The sequence below is a fragment of the Bidens hawaiensis genome, unplaced genomic scaffold (genome assembly GCF_021521415.1).
Source record: "Bidens hawaiensis isolate Kalapana, Puna unplaced genomic scaffold, B.hawaiensis_p1.1 tig00060275_1, whole genome shotgun sequence".
NCBI classification, from domain to species: domain Eukaryota; kingdom Viridiplantae; phylum Streptophyta; class Magnoliopsida; order Asterales; family Asteraceae; genus Bidens; species Bidens hawaiensis.
Window position 1 is genome coordinate 15,479 of NW_027500875.1, and position 15,478 is coordinate 30,956.

Below are 15,478 nucleotides of genomic sequence, written 5' to 3' on the forward strand. Positions count from 1 at the left end.
TTCAAGCTAACCCCAAGGTCTCCCACATGTTGGCAATAAAGAGGATATTCAGATACCTTAAAGGCAAACCAGATTTAGGAATTTGGTACCCAAATAACCCCTCTTTTGACTTGATGGACTACACTGACAGTGACTATGATGGTTGTAACATAAGCAGGAAGTCAACTTCAGGAGGATGTCAGTTTCTTGGAAACAGACTGGTGTCATGGAAGTGCAAGAAGCAGACTATAGTGTCCATCTCAACTGCTAAAGCTGAGTACATTGCTGCATCTGCTTGCTATGCACAGGTTCTATGGATCCAAAATCAACTGCTGGATTATGGTCTGAATTTCTTACTCACTCCTATTTTAATTTATAGTACTGCTACCATGTTTATTGTCAAAAAATCCTATTCATCATTCTAAGACTAAGCACATTGAAATTAGGCATCACTTCATTAGAGACTGTAGTGAAAAAGGCTTAACATAAATGAAAAGGGTAGATACAGCTGATAACTTGTAAGACCCCGAATCCCGGGAATCCTACAGTTGGTAATCACGTCCACAAATTCACAAAAATTTAAAACCAATCGATTCGTTTTATTTAAAACAAGTTCAGAGTAAATAACAACGGAAAAGTTTAAGTATTAAAAATCCCAAACACGGGTGCAAATGTGCAAAAATCAAATGTAAATAAAATATTCGTTTTATTTGAATTCCTCGACCAGAAATGCCTTCAACCTCCCGAGTAGCATCCAGCACGTCCAAGTGGTAGCATTCACTTCTTAACCTGAAAGTCAATCTAACATACACACAAAGTCAGTTTGAGCTGAGTGAGTTCAAGTTTTCATAAACAATAATTCATACTTTATTTCAAAGCTATAGTTATAAACAATAGAGAAGGTATAAATAAAATAAATTATATATAATTCACCAAGTAATACAATCATCGTCGAACACACGTACACGGGCCTCTCCACCACGAGTCAAGACTCGAGTAATATATTTGACACGGACGCGGTACGACCTAAGCATGTGACACGAGCCTCTCCACCACGAGTCAAACCCGAGTAATATATTTGACTTGGTCACAGCTTATACATCCGAGCACGAGATACGGGCCTCTCCACCACGGGTACAACCCGAGTAATATATTTGACCCGATCCCGGCTCACACATCCAAGCACGTGATACGGGCCTCTTCACCACGGGTACAACCCGAGTAATATATTTGACCCGATCACTGCTCAACATCCAACGGGCCTCTTCACCACGGAATTTTAAAACCCGAGTAATATATTTGACCCGCCAAAATGATGATCACGTCACACGGGCCTCTTCACCACGGGTACAACCCGAGTAATATATTTGACCCGGCCGTGAATCACCATGCACACACACAACAATAAGCCTACATACATCATTCTTAGTCACGAGAAACTAAATATCATTACACAATCGTAGGCTATAAGGTACACATCCTCATACGTACATACATACCTCCATATATACATACATATATATATTCCTACATAAATATATATATATATCATCCCATACGGAAACTAAGTAGATAGGTCTACTCATATTCAATTACTACCAAGTCTGCTAACGTCCTCGAGTCTAGACCATCAATAGTGTATGTAACCTTAAGGACACAAGACCATGAACGAGTCTAAAATATCCTAAGGCATATAAAATAATTCAAATATAGCTTTCAAAATGCACCATCACGAGTGAGACCATGTAAAACTATTCAAATCATTGTAACGAGTAAAATCGTTTAAAATTGTATTTCGGTGTGTATGCTAGCCCAAAACGTAAAAGAGTAAAAAGGGCATCATGAACTCACCTGAATCAACCGATCACCTGCAATGAGCTAGGAAATCCCTAAGTGCACAATTACAAGCAAGGGCCTGTAAATTATACACAACGCGTTACTAAACTAGACTGTAAGAACACTCTAGCCTAATGGGCCGTTCAAGCCCAACAACTTGGCCCAAGGCCCAACACTTTGGCCCAAGGCCCGACAACTTGGCCCAAGGCCCAACACTTTGGCCCTAGGCCCAACAACTTGGCCCAAGGCCCAACACTTGGCCCAAGGCCCAACAACTTGGCCTAAGGCCCAACGATAATCAAATCGGGTCGAATGCGCGCGAAATAAACCTTAAAACCATTTGTTAAACGAATCAGCCCCGAATGGACCAAATTCCATTTTAAATCTTTTCATTCATCAAGATTATGTCACCCGAGTTGATAGGGTTGACGGTTCTTTTTTACAACTCTTACTTTAACGTTTAAACGAAAATTCACGCACCGCCGACTCGATTGACGAAGCACTAACCCCAACAGCCCCGTGCATCAAAAAATAATTTTCCCATAGCCCTTAAACTCCCCTAGGGCAGTACAAACTGATTCGGTCGGTCATCCGATCGTTTAACGCATCAAACTCAACAATTGCCAATCCTACACCCGATAAACCCTAGTTTTCGAACTAAAATCGATTGACCGACCTAAACACCTCCATTGGCCATTAAATTTTAGTATATTGTAAATGACATACCTAAGAATATGACGGAGTACGAACTTCAATTATAACAGCCTCGAAAGATGCGAGAAAGGGCAGCCACCGGTTAAGCCTAAAACGAACTTGTTGATTAATAACGAGTAAAACGTGCAGATTTTAGCATGCGAAGATGCATTTAATTACATAGGATAACCTTTGAATTAAATTATTAAGTTTTTTACCAGACTTTAATAAATGTCTTAGGTTTATAAAAATATTTTTATTATATTTTTCTATTAGACCCAAAAATCATAAAAATTCTTCCAATACAGAAAGGTATGTGCAGCTATTTCAGCGCGCAACAAAATGGTTTTATTTTTATAAAATTCATTACCGAACCAAATTAAACGATTCCAATTGAGTTTGGTTCCTAACTCAAAAAAATAACTCTCAAAAGTGGAACCAACCAATTTGGACTTGTCGAAAAAAGGTTATGATGTCTGGAAGACAGACCAGAATCCGTCATCCCGCATCAACTTTGACACTCGATTTTATAAATTCATAAAAACTATTCAAATCTCGTCCAAAAATTACGTATTATACCTTTCTGGAAACTAGACTCAAAGTAGAACATCATGGAATCAAGAATCGATCAAAAAAAGTGGATTAACATCACGTTACAGACCCTACAATAAACGTATACGAATCTGTCAGCAAGCTGTTATCATCAAAACTCAATCTTAATGACCAATAAGCGCGTTAATATGATCAATTAAGGTGTAAAAGACATGGGGAATCATAAAACCGACCTTGAATTGAAGTTTTCACAGCTGAAACTTGGCTGGGCAGAAGAAAAACGAGCAGGGGGGGTCCAGGTCCGACGGCTGCAAATAGGTTTAGGGTTTGAGCTTTCTTTTGTTTTATGATATAAAATAGTTACATCCAAGTCCCTCCAAATTGAAGTATGTAGCAACTTGGGTGGAAAGTTAAGTGAGAACGTTTACGAGGTTTGCAAGGAGCTCCCGAGAGAATGCCGGGTCAAGCCCGAAAGGTGTACATAACACTACAAGATTAAACCTTTTGTCGGAAATTAACGGGCGTTACATAACTTGGCTGACTTGTTCAGCAAACCATTAGATAAAACCAGGTTTCATTTTCTGTTAAAATGCCTAGGAATGATAAATGCTGATGAAATCTGATTGATGATGTGTGCTTAAGTGAGATGCTTACTGACTATCTATTTGCTGCTCACTGTGTTTGAATGCATGATTTGTGGCTATATGCTTAACTGACCATTTTGATTGAATGAATCATGCTTGGTGAATTATTTGTGTAAAATATAACATGTTCTGTTCATGTCTAAAAGTACTTGAATATTTGTATACTTGATCTATTTTGAATAATTTAAGTGCTTCGAGTATGGATCTGTGCTTGATATTGTTTTTGTTGCTCCTCAAGCACAAACACTACATGAAAACTTATGTTAAGTATTTCGAGCACAGGTGCCATGATTCTCCTGTTCGAGTATGGACATATGTCTTGAAAACCTTTCTAAGTATTTTGAGCACATGTCTGTTGCTCGAGCACAATGTTAAGTCTTGAACTTTCATGAATTATTTCGAGCACATGCATTAAAATGATAGATTCTAAGTTTGCTCGATAGGATTCTTGTGTGCTCGAGTGAAAGATTATTCAAGACTGTATGAGTTTGCTGATTGTGTGAATCTTAAGTGCTGTTTGTAAGTCATATGTGCTTGAATGACAAATTGTTTTTTTTTAAAACAGGTGCAACATAAATTTTTTCAAAGAAAGTGATTTTTGAAACAATAAATGATTTTTGACTAAGCAAACAGTTTTTGTTTAACTCATACGAGAAATGATAAGATTATTCAGTTACAAGCTTTGAAGAAGCTTAAAATATTTTCTACATGGAGATAGTATCCAACCTTTTGGAAAATGATAGTACATTGTTGAATCTCCTAACACATTGATTATAGGCTTAAAAGGTTTCTGTTCAGTCATGTTGATACACGTTTTGGACGTCTCAGTCTTTATTAGTTAATTAGTATAATTACAATGTAAGGGCTATTTTGTAAATATGCCCATTCGCTCTAATGTAAAGCTATTCGTTACCCCGTAACGAATAAGCTACATTCATTAAGTTTGTAAGCCACATTCTTTAACCTTGATTAACGAATGTGACAACGAATGAGGTCATTCGTTATAGTTTAAATGTATTAACGAATGAGTATGTTCATTCGTTATGATTAATGTAACGAATGACACATTTGTTATGGTTATGTTAACGAATGTGTCATCTTCCCTATATATAGCTGTAAAATTATCATTACTGTAATCAGTTCTTTATTTTATCAATCCTGAGTCGTTACGTTGCCCAAATTCTCTCTCAACATACACAGTACACACACTAATCGTAATACACCTAATCGTATTGGTCAATCAACGAACAACACGATGTCATCGTAATTCTAGATCCACAGTAGCTCTCTCAAGTGGTATCAGAGCCCACTGATCGGATCTTCATGTTGCTGTGTTGATTAATTGTATTAATTCATCATGTATTAAGTCAATTTTCATATGAATTGATATGAATCGGTGTTTGGTTAAGTTCCGGTGAAACAGAGATTTTTTATTAACTGTAATTGGACTGAGAATTAGGTGAGTTCTAAAGGTAATTAGAACTGTTTATGGAGGTTTGAGTTGGGATTGAGTTGAATTGGTAGTTCATTGATAGAATTCAAATTAAACATTTATGGCGGTTAACAATTGTTTGACGAATTGATTAGTTTAGTGTATAAGTGGAAGTTCGTGATTATGGACTGGTATATTGAGGTTTAGATTTGGTTTTTGATTAGTTTGATATAGGTTTGGCTGATTACGGATCCAGTTGGACAAGTCTGGATTTAGGATTAATTGTTTGAAGATATGAAGACTGAATCGTTATTAGTTTGAATACTGATTCGATATGTTGACATCATTCGTTAACGGATCATTCATTAATTGAACCTCCATTCGCTTGTGATTCATTTGCTAACCAAACACATTCATTACTAGAAAATTACCCCTATCCTATTCGTTATTCATTCGTTACCCTTTCCAATCTCATTCATTACCAAAATTAATCTTCATATTCGTTAGTGATGGAGTGATTCACATTCGCCACTATTTTACATTCGTTAGATCAATTACATTCGCTACTGTTCTCATTCGTGTTTCTCTCATTCGTTTGAACAGTAATCATAATTTTAAATTTTGACAAGTTTAGTCCCCTGACTTTTCAAAATTGTGATAACATGGTTTCTCAAAATGCCACATATTATGCTTTAGAGTTGCAAAATGCGTTAATGCAACAAATGTTGACAATGGACAACGAAATTGGTACCCACAACAAATGTCCAAAACTCCTAAAGCTGTTTGAGTTTGCTCGTTGGGAACCAAGGTTTCGTGCTCATCTGGGTTCGGTACATTGAAGTAGTGCACGTTTTCTTGATGTAGTTTACAAGACACCTCTTGTAGGCAGTGATACACTTGGTTGGACTGCAAAAGATCATAAGCATTATGAAGCTCCGGAGATTAAAGATTTTGAGAGTGAGACAAAAGCGTACTCTACTCTTACAATGGCATTACTCGAGCAGATCTTTCATCAGTATAGCACTATAAAGACTTGTGCTTACCTATTTGCAACTTTAAAGACTAGAAGCTTGGGAAGCACACTTGAGAGTAAAAAGACTCTAGTGAAATTTCTGTTTCGAAATTTTACTTTGTTGAAAAACGAGACTGTTGAAGAGATGATAAGTCGTTTCTGTCATCTGGTTGTGGAAATGACTACTGTGAATCTTGAACCTACTGAGGTGGATAAGATTGACACCTTGAAGAATGCTTTACCACCTTCGTATTCTACTTTCTTATTGGTGTTAAAGGAGAATGGTTATTTTAGGAAAGATCAACTCACTGCTGAGCAATTCATTAACAAGATAAAAGAAAGAGAATTTGACTTGAAATGCCAAACTTCTTTGAAGGATAATTAGAATCAAAATCCTTACCTTTATGGTGGTTCACTACCTGCTAATAATTCTTCTAGCTCAGTCCCAATCACCACATTCTTCACACAGACATCGCCAGAAGAGTCTGCCAATGGTAATAGTTCCCCTAATGTATGCTTCATGGCATCTGGTGCCAATTCTGGTTCAAGTGCAAGTTCTTCAAGTTCATTGCCTAACATAAATCTTCAAGAAGCAGAGCAGCAATTTGTTTTGTTTGTGCGTTCATGACATCTTACGAACAACTTGTTGGGAGTAAGATTGCTACCAGTGAATTGACTGATGAAGATTATGACCAAATTGATCCCGATGATCTTGAGTTGATGGATCTTAAATGGAACATGGCGATGATTGTCAGGAAAGTGAAAAGATTCATGCAACGGATGGGAAAAGATTTACCAACTCTGAACAAGCGAGTTGGGTTTGACAAACTGAAGGTCAAATGTTATAATTGTGGAGATTTCGGTCATTTCACAAAAGAATGTGATAAACTGAGAGAAGGAATATTCGGGTCCACGAAATTCTGAGAGAACTTCGGGAAAGAATTCATCTGGAACAGATCAGAATAAGAAGAGTTCAACAGATGGTGACCAAAATAAGCCGACCAACTCTCAAGCTCTTGTTGCTAATGAAGGTGTGGACTGGTCTCAACGACTATTGGGAAATCAAGCCAACCTTGGTTTGGTAGAACCAGTTGATAAGTTTGAAGATGCAAGTGGTGATAATCTATCAGAATAAAGTGATTCGTCTGATTCAGAAACTGATTCGAATCATTCAGCACCTGAGCGACCCGAATCCTAATAACTTCACAAGTTGTGACTAAGTGTGCTGAGTGTGTTGAACTCAAAGTCAAACTTGAGTCAGCTTTACAACAGAACACTACTATCACAAAAAAGCATTTCATGGTAAATGAATGCTACAGAAAAAAATCCAAGTTATTGGAACAATCGACATTGAGAATTAAAAATTTGTCTGTTAGCAACCATGACCTAAATGTAAGGTCCCGTTCCCTGTAACCCTACTTTGGTGTTGGATTACTCACAAACACGGTTCTAAAATCAGAGTTAATTAAAAAAAATTTCGCGGAATACTTAATATTAAACATTCTTACATAACATAAGTACTTGTCTTAACAAAATACATTAAGTCTTAAACAATAACATAAATGACACGTGAATCTTCCGTCGTCGATGCCAGTCTTCATCCATTTGCCACGTGTCCCACCTCAAACAACCTGCCTCATCCTACTCACCTGCGTGCATACTAAAAGTCAGCTACGCTGAGTGAGTTCTAGTTTAACAAGTTACAGGATTATTCTTACACGTTCTTTTATTTACAAACAAACATTTCTTGCACTGTTCTTACATTAATTTTATACTTTCTTACAATCATACAATTATTCTTACATTCTTGCACAGATATTATAAGGGTTTGTCACCCGACCTCTTGCACAGATATTATATGGGTCTGCCACCCGACCTTTTGCACCGATATCATAAAGTCGGCCACTCTATTCTTGCCCAGGTATTATAGGGGTCTGTCACCCCGACTCTTACATTAGACTCTTACTATTCTTGCCCAGGTATTATAAGGGCCTATCACCCCTACTCTTACATCACATTCTTACTTCACTCTTTCGATCACATTAAGTTAACAGCTAGGCACATGCAAGTTCTTACAACTTTCTTTCATTCTAGCAACAATCAATCATATTAATCATACACGTATATATATTACTAGTCTTACAAGTATGCACACAGCCCCGAAAACATTTCAAGAGAAATGGGGCTAGAACTCACTTGATGTCGGTTTCTGTCACACCCCGACTAGCACAATGCGGAAGCGTAAAACGGGAATGTAACATACACCTCTGGTATCAACACATTGTTTATAAAGAAACATTACAAACTAATTTACATTATATTACATTTCTTCGTTCTATCATTGTTTTACAGTCTAGGTGGTACAAACAAAACTAGTTCGTTAACTAAACGTTCTTACTACTAACGTCTTTGCTTCTATTCACATAGCATCAACCACGCACTTCAGGCAAGTGACAGATCACCCAATCATTCCAATTTAGGTACACCTGAAAAGCAGTTTAAAACGGGTCAACTACTAGAGTTGGTGAGTTTAACGAGTTTCAAGAAATCAGTAATGAGTATTCACAAGTCAACACTTGTATTCATGAAATAAGTATGTATGTATGTAAATGATGTATGTGATGTAATTATGCTAAGCTACAGTGAAGCCTGGACTGTTCGTGCTGCGTGCCTCCATTTCCCAACGCTCAATCAACCACTGTGGCCCCTTTCCGCCCACAACATGCCCCGGTAGCTATGTCTAACACTACATAGCCTGTTTGTATAAATATGGTCATGTGCAAACGGCGCTATGTGACACGGCAACCAGGCCGATTCCGTTTGGGTTTGTCAAACCAATAGTACTATTCACAAGCCACCGGCTCGAAGTTAATCACTGTGATCGTGGGGACTTTCGTGTGTTAGCACTTAGATAATTCACATCAATACATGTTTCAGGTATGTATATGTAATCAAACATGCTTTTCACCCCAAAAGTTCGTAAAACAGTTTAAAAATGGGGTCATGAAACTCACGGTTTAGTAGATATTCGGTACTATATCAGCTCGTGGTTTGTTCGGTCCGCTATCAGTAGTTCCTATAATCAATATTATAACAATATTAATAATTTAATATTATTATAATCTCAATACTAAGCTGGGCTGTATAACTAATCTGGGTGTAGCTGGAACGCCCAGAAAGTGGCAATAGGCTTAGGTTGTGATGTTGTTCAATGTCTAATACTTAGAACTGAACTTGGCTCAGATTCCCGTTTTCCCAGCTGGGCCAAGTTGCTCGTTTACGCGTTCAGAAAGCAGTTATGGGAAAATAAGCTTGGGTAAATGTATTGGTTAATAACATGATTAAGTTATAAAGAAAGATCACATACTGGGGTCCCGGATTAGCCACGGGGCCCGTTTCCGTTTATACAGTTTGATTTGAGAAGAAACGCGCACAATCCATCCGGATTGTCCAGGTTTCTCATAGAAAAGTTCATTTTTACTTAATTAGTCCAAAAATATGATTTTTGATCACTCTTGGTGTTTTGATATTCCCGCGGATTCACTAGTCGCGAACTTGCCGGTTTTTATAAGAACTGAATTTGTTTAATATTTAGATTAGCATAATTAATTAACCGTTAATCATTAAATTTTGAAAATTTAACCACTTATCAATTAAAATATGTAGATTTTTATAAAAATATTTCTGGAATTTATTTACTGATTTATTAATTTATAAAAATTCATTTTATCAGCTATATTTCGCCTGAAAATCGTCTGTTTACCCCAAACAGTTTCCAAAAATTCCTGAATGCTCAATCCATGTCCCAATTCAATCTGTATCAATTCCAGAATGTAAAAAGCTCGTGCGATATTCTTTTCGGCCCAAATTCGGCTATAAAAATTCACACGATCGTAAATAAACAAAACACCTTTAAACTTCTCCAAATGATCCCAAAATTAATATGTGATAAAAATACATTAAATCTGATTTCTCAGAAAAAGTTCATAATTTTTGAAGTATTTTAGCTATTTTTCCCAAATAAACGTCCCAATTTGGTAATAAATTCGCCAAATATTCTCGGATGGTTGAAAAATTACCAAATTTGAACAGGGACTCATTGACATGGTCCCTGATATCCCTGAAAAATGTCAAGTCCTAAAAATTTGCACATCACAACCTTAACCTAAATAGCCCGTAAGCGAGTGTTTCTGCATTACCTTAGCGGGTTTGGCTCGTTTCCGACCTTTTAATCAAGTTTATAGGTCCTTGTGCTTCTAAGAAAGCTAGGTACAAGTCCTATATCACAAACCAAACAATATTTCATCAACATAACAGCCCTTAACTTAGGGTTTCGGCTAGTGCACAAAAACGAACTTTTGAACCGTAAAAACGCCGTTTCAACCCTTTCATCCGTGTTTATGGCCAAAAAAACTATCAAAACAGGTTCCTTACCGTGTTTATGATCAAAACATGTTTATGTACCATTTTTAGGATTTTTACACGGTTAGGAATGATTTTTAGTAACCAAGACATGTTTTTATGGTATTAAACAAGTTTAAACAAGCATAAAAGCTACTTATTTAAGCCCCTTACCTTAGGGTTTGAAGGTTTTTGGCTGGAACAGAGCTTATGTCCAGAGTTTTCAAGAAAATGAGGCTAAAAATATCTTGGATCTAGTTTAAATATGAAAGAACCAAAAACGGGGGGGTTGCTGTTTGCGATCGGGATTATATGGGCCCACCTTGGTCCCATTTTGGCCCAAGTTTCTGATTCCTCAAGCCCAAATACGAAAAGCCCGGTCCAAATTTAGTTCGGGTTCGGTTTTTGGCGCGAAAAACTTATCGGGTGCGTTAAACAACGCGAAAACGAGTGTTTTTCGGCTAGTTTTGTGTAAAATTATAAAAATATACTATATGTTTGTAAAAATCAAAAATATTTTCATGGATCGCTTAAAACATTTCAAATAAGTGTTTGGTAAGTCTTTTTCGGCTTATCGGATGATACAATGCTTGGTTTGTAACTATCTTTTGCGTTTAAATCTATAGCGGGTAGTTAAACGAGCATGTTTTCGTTTAACTTGTTTGCTATCAAACTAAGACCATATTTCTAATATTTTAGCTTGTATAGATCGTATATCACTTATAGATGGCCCCCCAAGATATCTGGGTCATAACCTGACCCGTTAGGTTAATCGTTCGTTTGTTACGCAAAAGGCGTTTATTTGCTTAATCGGTAAATACATACTGAGGTGCACCTTGTTTTGGCTCAAATGTCACAGTTTCTCTCACCGTTAATGGTAATGCCCTTCCTTAGCTGTGCATGGCTAACTGTACAACACATTACGCGTGCCAATTATGCATTACTACTACTGCTTACGTCTAAGTCAATGGAACCCTCAACTAACGGGGGTCCGGGGGCAGCGCCCCTGGTAGCGGGGTTTAGGGGCGGCAGCCCCTAGCAGGGTCCAAGGGGTAGTGACCCTGGCTGGGGTTGAGCTGCCAGTTAGCTCGGAAAAGTTTTATTTTCATTAACAGTCCTTTATCAAAAACACATCAGAAAATGAATTTCATGAAATTTCGCATGGCCATTTCGCATGGAATTTCGCTTGGTATTTCGCATGGAATTTCGCTTCGCATGGGAAGGTTTCGCTTCGCATGGGAAGTTTCGCTTCGCATGGGATGTTTCGCCTTGCATGCTATTTCGCTTCGCATGGTGTGCGATGCGAAATTCTTGGATTTCGCATGGCATGCGATACGAAGCCTTTTTCATGCGAAAAACCCCTTTTTACTTCATGTTTACAATTTTAGGGCCATTTTCCTCCGAGACTCTTCCTTAGGACCCGATTCCACTCTTTTTATGGGTTTTGGGTCGTCCCAACTTTGTATCCCCGTGTTTTTCATGGTCCGAACATCATCTTTTGTTCTAAACACACCCGTGATGTTAAAATTCACCAAGTTTATGTTTTTCTTACATTTCACAAGCCGATCTATCATTATATCGGCTTGCATGTCGATTCTAACCATAAAACTTAACCCTTTGGCCGAAGCTTACCTTTTGCTCTGGGTTTGGTTCAGATATGGACAAACCCGAAGATCTGGACGTGTTTCTTGGTGTTTGATGACGTTTACACACGAGGTTCTTCCTTCTTTTGGCTCGGGATTGGATTCGGGTGATAGAGAGAAAGTGTGTGTGTGTGTTCTTGAGTGTGTGTGATGGTAGAAAGAAATGGAATGGAGAAGAGGTTGGGTATATAGGGGTCCAAGGGCCCCACCACCCACTCCCTTTTCCAACCAAACCTTATCCAAACATAAACACGCACACAATTAAACTAACGACACACAGTCAATAATAAACTTCTCTTTTATTTATTTATCTCAAAATACGGATGTTACACTAAAGGCTGAAGTTAATTGTAAGATTGTTGTTGTTGAACAACATTTCGAGGAGATTCTCAGACTCCGAACCTGCATTACCAACTTGGAAAATGAAATTTTGGAACTAAAAAATAAACTTGGAAAATTCCGAGATTTCTCGTTTCTTCTAAATGAGATTATTGAAGTCAATAATAATCACAAGAAAAATGGTAAATCAGGATTGGGTTATGTTGAGATTCCTCATCCTTTTAAAGGAGATTACAGCAGCATTCCTATGGTAGAGCAATCTATAAGTCCAGAAGTGTCTGTTGTTAAATCTGAAAATGTTGAAACAACTAAAGCAACAACTCAAGAACCGATTCATATTAAGAGTAAATCAGTTTTTACTGAAAATAAATTGAACGGATCAATTGAGGAATTGACTGAACCTAATGTGATTGTCAAAAATGATAACATACCTTCTGACAATCACATTCTATGTGAACCCGAGGAGTTAGAAACAGCTGTATATGGTTCAAAGCCTTCGGGTGATTCATTGAAAACTCCTAAGGTATCTTCTAAAGTACCGAAATCAGACAAGCCTTCAGTGTCTGATGAGGAGTTGATGAGATTCATCAATCCACAACCTAAATCTTCAAATGGGAAGGTTTTTAAAAAGGATTGTTTAAAGTATTTTCGGATAAGGAAGTTCCGTTGAATATTCTGAAACCCGAAAGGATTGAAAGTATCTTTTAAGATGATACTTCAGAAGTTACTGAACTTGAACAAAAATTTAACAAATCAAAATAAAAGAATGTTCAAGTGAATCCTACTGTCAAAATGTTTAACCTTATAAAATTTGTGAAATCATTAGGAATGGAGGATTCATCGAATTCCACCAATCTTGAATTTTATAAAAATAAAAAGGGATTAAAACATGAAGTTTCAACAACAGTAACTTTTGAAAAGGATTGTTTAAATTTACGGACGTTACAAAGCCGGTTTCCTAAAAATTGACATCCCGCTGATGTAGACTTGAAGTTGATTTTGCATCCTCCATAGTCCGAATCAGTAAAAGTGGTGAGATCGAACTTATCGTCTTTGGGGTACCAAAACCCGATGTCTGGATTTCCCCTCAGATAATGTAAGATGCGCTTTACTGCCGCCAGGTGAGTCACTCGGGGACTCGATTGGTACCTAGCACACAAACAAATCGCAAACATAATATCAGGTCGCGATGCAGTCAAATACATGAGAGTACCAATCATAGCACGATATAGGGTTGGATCAATGATATCCTCCAATTCATCCGGTGATAAATTGTGACCCACGGGAAGAGGTGTCGAAGGAGTTTTGCCGTCGGATATCTTGAATCGGCTCAAGACATCGTTCACATATTTTGTCTGATGGATAAAAATCCCGGAATTAGACTGGTGAACTTGCAATCCTAAGAAAAAGTTCATTTCTCCCATCGAGCTCATCTCGAATTTGGTTTGCATCGTCTTTTCAAAATCTTTACACAAGCTGTCGTTTGTTGAACCGAAAATAATATCGTCCACGTAGATTTGGACAAGGAGCAAATCATTACCCACGTTCTTATAAAATAACGTACAATCCACAGTCCCTCTCGTGAACCCACTCTCTAGGAGATGGTCAGCCAACGTGCTGTACCAGGCTCTCGGGGACTGATGTAAACCATAAAGAGCCTTGTTTAATCGATAAACACGCTCGGGAAAGCCTGGATCCTTGAAACTGGGAGGCTGCTTCACATATACTTCTTCATGAATAGCTCCATTTAAAAATGCCGATTTCACATCCATTTGATAAACCTTAAAATTCTTGTAGGCTGCATAGGCAAGAAAGATACGTATAGCCTTCAGTCGTGCCTCCGGAGCATATACTTCAATGTAATCTATGCCTTCTTGTTGATTGTATCCAAGTACGACCAATCGTGCTTTGTTTCTCATGATTACCCCGCGGTCGTCCTTTTTGCACTTAAAGACCCATTTAGTTGGAATCGCCTTTTTTACGCGATCGGATTTATCTATTAAGTCCCATACACCCAGTCTTATAAACTGTTGCAGCTCCTCCTGCATAGCTTCAACCCAAGATGGTTCCTTGAGTGCCATTGCAACACTAGTCGGTTCTATCTGTGATAGGAAGCAGGTGTATTGTGCGATACTAAGGATACCTGAAGAGTGCAAATCCGCATAAGCACAAACTATCAAATCTTCAGTAGGAGATACATTACAACCAACCTGATCATCACATACATTAGCCAATTGGTTTCTTGCGCGAACCCCATCGTTCACATCGCCAATTATCTGTTCCTGCGGATGACTCGAATGAATCCTTAATGAAGGATTGGTAGGGACAGATACATTATCACCCAAATTGGTAATATTTTCCGCCGCTGAATCGAAAGAGACAGATGGTGAATCATCACTAAGTAGAATTGGCTCAGTTGTCTCTGGAGCTTCATCTAACATAACAGACGATGAATCCACAAACTCAGCAGCATCGGAAGAATCAGAAACTTCGTTCGACGTTTCTGATACATTAGGAGAGTCATTTACATTAACTGAAGTACACCTTGGATTCGGAAGACATTGTTCCTCCAAATAAGATCTAATTAGATCTTCAGGGACTTCTTCGACATTTAATGTAAACGAATTAAATAAGCCATCATAATCAAACATCCAATCGAGACCAGTACCAGTTGGCGGAGTAGAATAACTTTGGAATCAACATGATACCATTCTTCCACACAACCTGAAGAAATATTGAATATCCACTTCTTAGGAGAGTTATATCCCAAGAAATAACCCTCAAAAGCTTTCTCATCGAATTTTCCAGCAACTTTCTTCAAAATAGTACATGGACACCCGAATGGCTCCAAATACTTTAAGTTCGATTTATGATTATTCAGAAGCTCGTAACTCGTCTTCTTGAGCTTCTTTACAATTAGTACGCGATTCAGTGTATAACATGCAGT